The following is an 8,392-nucleotide window of genomic DNA, read 5'->3' as shown; positions in this document are numbered from 1 at the left end:
GAGCAGCTTTAGTTTGTGTAACTTGTAAATAGAGTCACAGCCTCAGTATTCTACAATAAAGCCTTTCTTTCAGCAAAAGGCCTTGCAAAGTAAGGTTATTACAGGAACTGGATGAAGGCCAAGACCATCCTTACAGCTGAACTTGGATTTCCGTGAATTGGAGTTATTACTGTCTTTCTTGTGCAATTCCAGTAGTTTGTTGAACTATGTTTTCCCTTTAAAATACCAGTTTTACTCTTTATTTCCCATTTTGTGTTGGCAAATAGTTAATGTCAGCACAAAACATGAATATCTTATAAGGTTTTTAATTAAAATAATGTAGGCTAAAAAGACTTCCATTAATTGAAACATCTTACTGTCACTATTTCTGTTTACATGGAGAAGCTGATTTTCTGGCGATCAAATCACATTTATTTCCTTCCTGTTATAAAACAGATGCTCCTTTATGTTTGATGGCCGTTTTAGACAAAGAATACAAGTAATGTTCAGGACAGACGTGGCATCTTCCAATCAGCATGGGAATATGATACCTGGCTAATTTAAGGCTAGCAATTCTAAAAAATCCACAAAAATCCACTTTGACTTGAACCTTCATGACTTGTGAGTTAACCCATGGGTATGTAAGAAAAATCTTCGGAGGTACCTGGCGATTCCTACCAGGAACCCTCTACCCCCCATGTCCCTTGCTTACCTGCATCTGTGGGGTCGCTTCCTCTGTAGTTACACCATTGCCAGTAGGGTTCAATTTGTGACCATGATTGTCACCTGCCACTGTATCTTTAGTAATAAGCCTATGCCTTGAGCCTAACAGTGCTTCAGCAGATGAAAGAAATGAACAACAGGTATTCATGCAATTAAAGGGAAAATACATTTTACATTCACTTTGTATGTTGTAGGTGGACCAGTTCTAAGCAATGTTTCAGTTGGTCTAAATGATTTATTATAAAGATTTTTTTTTTTTTTAAATCATTATCCTCTTCATTCTGGGCTTTTCCAGCTTACACCTGAAAATTCTGTCTGCTTGTTAGGGTCACTGACCTTTGCAACCGAAAAAACAGGTTGACTCTAAGGGGCACATTTACTAATCCACGAATCCGAATCACGAATGGGAAAAAATCGTATTGGAAACGAAAATTTCGGAAGATCGCACATATCACGAAAATGCTTACGAAAAAATCGTATTAGTCGCGATAATATCGTATTGGCGATCCGAAAGTCACAAAATTTTCGTACCGAACAATTATAAACAACAGTAAAACCTTTCCGATTTTTTCGTGCAAATGTCCGAAAAAGTCGTGCGCCGTACGAAAAAGTCGTGCGGACGCCCGAAAAAATCAGCGAAAATACGCTCGGAGTGTTCGTGCATTTGTAAATGTGCCCCTAAGGCTTAAATTGTTGAGCTTATTTTCCTTTTCTGGGCACCCATTATTCAGAACTATTGCTTATTGATTTCAGAACTATTGCTAATTGATTGAAGTTTAAATTTCAAGCCTGTAGAGGTGTGCAACCAAATATGTAAATCATTTTAGAAAGTTAAAAAAAACCTGCACATTCTTACGGTGGCCATACACAGGCCAATTCTAGCTGGTGATATTGGGAGAAGATCCGATAGCTTGGCAACCTCGCCCAGGGAGCGTGTATGGCCACCTTTAGACTGTTTTCTACTTCTTTTTTTTCTACTAAAAGTCCATTTTAAGGTGAACTAGACCTTTATGTGACCGTTGCAGTGTTTCCAATAACAGCTTAGGTTTCCAGCTCTGTTTTGTTAAGCCTTGATGAAGCACACAGGCAATGAGAAAGCAGTTGTTCTGCAAATGCACCATGTATTCTGGCCTGACCTGGGGCCACATGCTTGTCCAGTTCTTTTGATTTCATTCAAACTGGCAGCATATTGCTTACATTATATTAGATTTCTTTTTGCTCCATCCCTGGTGCCACTAACATGCTAGTTTGGGAACATAACTTAAATTGAATTTATTTTTATTCAGGGGAGAATAGGAAGCCCATTCCCTGGTACTCACATATTTCCATTTCAGTCTTGAATAATGGTAGTGATCATAGATATACTTTCAGTTACAGCGAGGCTAATTTCTTTCAGTGCTGTTACTTTATTTTTACCGTACCAATACTGAATCCTGATTTGCATTTCTCAAGCAAATTGCTATTGCACATTATGCAATTCATGTGTGTTCTGTTGCTCCATTGATGGTTGGCTCAGTAGTTCTTCTCATTATTGGATTTGCAGATGCAATCTGATGGTAACTTGAAAGCTATGCGATTTGTCTTATCCATCTGAACACCTAAGTGCAATGGGACACTGAGCAAATTGCCAGCTCAGCAGGAGAATGCTTACCCCCATATGTAATAAAAGGCACTAAGTTTCCCAGGAGCAATAACCCATACCAACCAATTAGCAACCAATTAGCAGGTAGCATTTACTGGTCACCTGTTTAAAAACAAACCTCTTATTGGTTGCTATGGGTTACTGCTCCTGGGCAAACTTAGTGCCTTTTATTACATATGGGGGTAAGTATTTTGTCACCATCCTGCTGATCTGGCAATTTGCTCAGTGTCCCATTGCACTTGGTTGTTCAGATGGATAATCAGAATCGCATAGCTTTTATTTGTGCCTAATGTGGCAGGTAAATGTCCCATTGGAGCTCTTAAGGTGGCCATACACTGGGTGATTCTAGCTGCTGATATTGGTCCTTTAGACCAATTTTATGGGCATGAACGACTGGCTTTCTCGACCGACATCTGGCCTGAAATTGTCCAGATCTCAATTGGGCAGGTTTGATTTTTCCGTCGGATCGGGGGCGGCATCGCCTCGTTGATGTGGTCCCTGAACCAAGGTGCCTACACCCATCATTCTGATTCGATTGTTTGGCCCCAGGGCCAGATGACCAAATTAGCCCGATATCGACCACCTGTAAGTGGCGATATCGGGTGAATATCCACTTATTTGGCGACCTCGCCAACCAAACAGATCTTACCGTGTATGGGCACCTTTAGAATCACAACCTTAAAGGGGTTGTTTACTTTTGAATTAACTTTTAGTATGCTGTAGAGATTGCTATTTCAAAACAATTTGCAATTAGTATACATTTTTATTATGTGTGTTTTTGTTAATTTATTAGCTTTTTGTTCAGCAACATCCCAGTTTTAGCAACCGTCTGGTTTCTTGGGTCCAAATTACCCGAGCAACCAGGCAGTTGTTTGAAAGAGAGACAGGAATAGGAATAGGATTGGGCCTAAACAGAAAGAACAGTAATGAAAAATAACAATAAAATTGTAGCCTCACAGAGCAATAGTTTTATTTGTCTTCATTGGAAAGTCAGAAAAAGGAAGCTAATTAGTCAAAGAAAAGTTGCTAAGAATTGGCCATTCTAAAACATACTAAATGTTAACTTGAACGTGAACCATGCCTTTAAGATCCATTTAATTTTGCTCAATTCTGCTTTTTTACTTTATTAAACTTTAGCTACTGTGAATGAAACCATGTGAATAATGTGCAAGAGCTGTGCTGCCACCATGAGGCCCCTTGCTCAGCACTGCAATAACAATAGTACCATCATTCTATTCAGTGTGTATTGCTCATATAAAGGCTCGGGATACACAGCAGCTTCTATGGATATATCTATAACACAAAGGGTACAAGTTGCAGCAACCAAACTTGATAAAATGCAGGGCATCTGCGGAGTCTTTCTGTATTAATTTTAACAAAAGGTGAAATTGATTAGATGACAGTAGCATTGGCAGGGATCTGTTATTTAGAAACCTGTTATCTAGAAAGCTCTGAATTACTGGCAGGTTTTCTCCTATAGAGCCAATATTAATCAAATAATCCAAAATTTTAAAAAAACTTTTCATTTTCCTCTATAATAATAAAACAGTACCTGGTACTTGATCCTAACGAAAATAGTTAATCCTTATTGGTGGCAAAACAATCCTATGGGGTTTATTTAAAGGGGACCTGTCACCTGTATGTCTCAGGCATAGTGGCGGGGCTGGCAATATATGATTGACAGCTCTGATTTTTAAATACATTTATAACAGGTACGGATAATTTAATTAATTAAAAAAAAGACTAGAGGTTTCATATTTAATGGCCATTTCTTACCAACGTAATTGGTCATCATTTTTATAGTTATTTGTTTTCCTCTTCTGACTCTCGGTCACTGACCCTAGTAGACAAAAACTATTGCTCGTTTAGGCTAAAATGTTATTGTTAATTATTATTACTTATCTTTCTAATCAGATCTTATGTTCATATTTCAATCTCTCATTCACATCACTACATGGTTGCTATGGTAATTTGGACCCTAGCAACCAGATAGCTACTAAAATCTCTAACTGTAGAGCTGCTGAACAGAAAGCTAAATTGTTCAAAAACCACAAATAATAATAAATGAAAACCAACTGCAAAGTGTCTCAGAATAGCACTTTCTGCATCATACTAAGGTGACCAACCCCTTTAATGTTTAGGGAGGATTATTTATCTGCATGTTTTTTGTTTAAATGAAAGAACTGCTCTTCCAGGAGGTGCTGTTGGCAAAATTCATGCTATAGGTAAAAGGAATATTTTTATTAAATATGTTCTAGGGCTTCCTCCTCCCACGCGCTTCTCTCACAGCTACATGCATGTGGTTTTCAAAGGCCCACGCCTCTTGCAGTCCTTGCTGTTTTCTGGTTTTTCTCAGAAAGATGTCATATTAATTTCAGGGTATTAATATTAGCTCAGTGTGAGGTGGGGAGGTAAGTCATATATTAAAGTGGAGCAGCAAGGCCCAGCAGAATGAAGCAGTGTATATACTGATACTATCACAGAGCTCCACATTCACTAATGGAAACACACATTCTGGATGTTTAGTTGACCAAAACTGCAAACATGATATTAAGGGTTTGGATTAGTAATCCCACAGTTTTCTGAAAATATATAAACTTTTCTTAATTTAGTACTGATGTGGGATTTCTTTTGCCTTACTAAGCTCTCTTGTCTGGTCACTCTGCTAATTAACTATAAGGTTTATACTACATAGTTTCATCAGACATGGCCAAGCTTGGCCATCTAGTCACTATGTGTAATTGTGTATAAATAATAGAATGCTTTTAATACAAACTTAACATCCTTAACTTTATTCTGGTGGTGATCCAAAGTTGTGCCAGCTGTTTTTCCAAGGAAACTTGTTCTAAGCTGACACCTAGGGGCACATTCATTAAAGTACGACAGGTTCGATCACAACAAAATCGTATTTGTCACAAATACGAAAGTTTCGGATTCATTCAAGCTTCGGTATCATGACTTTCCTTGGGCAAGGTTGGAGCTGCAGAGTGCCATTGAGCCCTATGGGAGACTTTCCTTGGGCCAGGTTGGAGCTGCAGAGTGCCATTGAGCCCTATGGGAGACTTTCCTTGGGCCAGGTTGGAGCTGCAGAGTGCCATTGAGCCCTATGGGAGACTTTCCTTGGGCCAGGTTGGAGCTGCAGAGTGCCATTGATCCCTATGGGAGACTTTCCTTGGGCCGGGTTGGAGCTGCAGAGTGCCATTGAGCCCTATGGGAGACTTTCCTTGGGCCAGGTTGGAGCTGCAGAGTGCCATTGAGCCCTATGGGAGACTTTCCTTGGGCCGGGTTGGAGCTGCAGAGTGCCATTGAGTCCTATGGGAGGCTTCCAAAATCATGCACAGAAGGATCAAAGTCAGAAAGGTTTTCCCACTGTTTATGATCATTCGGATACGAAAATTGAGTAACTTTCGGATCATGCCAAAATATTTTCGTCCAAGCACATCAGAAATTTTCGTATTTAATGCGAATTTTCGCAAATCGTTCTTGGAATTCGTACTTTAATAAATCTGGCCCCTAGTCACTTTGTCATTATTGAGACTCAGTACTGCAGCAGCTGAAACCCTGAAGGAATTGTTACTTGGGAAACACTGCCTTTAGTATTCTCCTGTAGGTGTCTCAGGTGACACTACATAGGCGAAGACTTCAGCCCATACCTACTACATGGTTTCTCTTCTCTGAATTGCAGTTACAGGTATAGGATCTATTATCCAGAATGCTTGGGACCCATGGTTTCCTTAATTTGGATCAGCTTAGTTATCATCAAGTACAAGCTACTGTTTCCAAGAAAAATAAATAATTTTTAACATTTAGAATTATTCACGTAAAATAGGCTCTATGGGAGATTGCCTTCCCTTATTTTAGAGCTTTCTGAATATTGGATTTCCAGATAACAGATCCTATACCTGTACATACTTGCACAAATGTCGCAACATGCTGCATTCCACCTGCAATCGGCTCTTACCTGTGCCCGTGTGAGTACAGCCCCATACATGTGCCTGCAATGGGATGTGTTTCTTCCTGTGCTCCCCTGCAGTGGAACGCAGACAAATGCCGCCGCAGCAAGCGCAGGAGCACAAGCCCTTAAGCATATGGAGCGTATTCTCGGCAAGTGCTTTTCGGCTTGCCGAAAACATATGCCATACGCTTTGTGTGGCATTAGCCTTATAACTATGTGTGTCACCTGTCCTATGTAAGGTAATTAAGGTAGTGTGGTAACAGGTGCTGTGTTACCCATAGCAACAAAAGAGATATTTTCTTCTCAAGTGTAAACAATTTGCTCTCTACCTTCTAATTGATTGCTATCGGTTACTAGACACGGAGCAAGCTTTGTTGTTCCTTTACTTGTCAAAATGTTTTGCTTGGTTATTTGGCAATATAAGGGAATCATAAAAGCAGTAGTTCATTGTTGTCAAATTTATACAGTAAAATTGTGGGGATTGTACTGTAAGGAGCATTTGCCAAGGGCCAACCACTATAACGGAGCCCACTTTTAGCCCTTTCAGCTACAACAACATTTGCAGAAAATATTCCCGGAATTGGTAAACACAATCTTTACAACATATTTTTCCATAGAATAGAGCAGGGCTGTCGAACTGGCGGCCCGCGGGCCGCATGACCCCCCTCTGTGTGGCCCCCCACCTGTCTGGCTGCTTTGATGGTTTACCTTTGTGGAACCTTTAAATGGTATCAGTACTGAGATTAAATGGCCCCCTTCATGGTTCTCACCTCATATTCAGCCTGTTACCCCCCTGTATTGTTTAAATATGTAATCTCCTGTACTGTTCACACCTTTTAATCCCTGCATTGTTCATCCCCTGCATTGTTCACACCTCAGACTCAGGCCCTAATCACCCACATTGTTCCCCTGTTCACACCTCAGACAGACTGTAGGAGCAGTGCCAGCATTGTGTCAGTGTATGCTGTATGTGTGTGCCATACACACAGGCAGGGTAGGGCAGAGAGAGTATGGCACACATAGGCAGGGTAGGACAGGCAGAGTATGTGCCATACTCTGCCTGCCCTATGTTGCCTGTGTGTGCCATACTCTGCCTGCCCTATGTTGCCTGTGTGTGCCATACTCTGCCTGCCCTATGTTGCCTGTGTGTGCCATACTCCGCCTGCTCTATGCTGCCTGTGTGTGCCATACTCTGCCTGCCCTATGTTGCCTGTGTGCGCCCTACTCTCACTGCCCTATGCTGCCTGTGTGTGCCATACTCTGCCTGCCCTATGCTGCCTGTGTGTGCCATACTCTGCCTGCCCTACCCTGCCTATGTGTGCCATACTCTACCTGCCCTATACTGCCTGTGTGTGCCATACTCTGCCTGCCCTATGCTGCCTGTGAGAGGTGAACCTGGCAGGGGTTTGTTGTGGGTTTGTTAGCATTTGAAAATAGTCATTATATGGTCCCTAAGATGTGTAATTATGTGCTGGGGGTTGCTGTGCTATACACAGGGGAAGAGGAGGCATAGGGATGTAAGGTTGTGTCTTAATATGACATAATATAATTCTTTCACATGAATGAATGAAGGGTGATATCCCTACAGTGAGCACCGACCATTTGGGGTTTTGCTGCGCTACCATCTTAAAAGCTGTTGTGATAACATGGGTGTGGTTTTAAGTGGGTGTGGTTTAAAAAGGGGGAGTGGTCAAACTGGCTTCCATTATCGGCCCTTTACCACGTTGGCCAGAAAAATTCCGGCCCTCTGTACCGCAGAAGTTGGACAGCGCTGGAATAGAGTATATGCTACTAGTCTACTAATAGTGCTTTAGTGCAGTCCTTCTGTGCTGTGTTAAGGCGCTCTATGACTGAGCTGGGGCTCCTGCTTTATTCCAGGCAGATAATGTATCCTTACGTCTATTATTATCATGTGTTATTTACAGCAACCTATGCTCTATCATTTTCCAGAGGATGTTTAATCACTGATATCAGTACCTGGCCCAGTGGCACTTACAGTATGATTTTCCTAGCACAGACACACATACACTCACAGACAGAAGCCTAAATTGTCCTTCTAGAGTTCCTTGCTCAACTCTTATTTGTGGTGTGCA

This window comes from Xenopus tropicalis, chromosome 4 (genome assembly GCF_000004195.4).
Source record: "Xenopus tropicalis strain Nigerian chromosome 4, UCB_Xtro_10.0, whole genome shotgun sequence".
NCBI classification, from domain to species: Eukaryota; Metazoa; Chordata; class Amphibia; order Anura; family Pipidae; genus Xenopus; species Xenopus tropicalis.
This window is presented reverse-complemented; position numbering follows the sequence as displayed.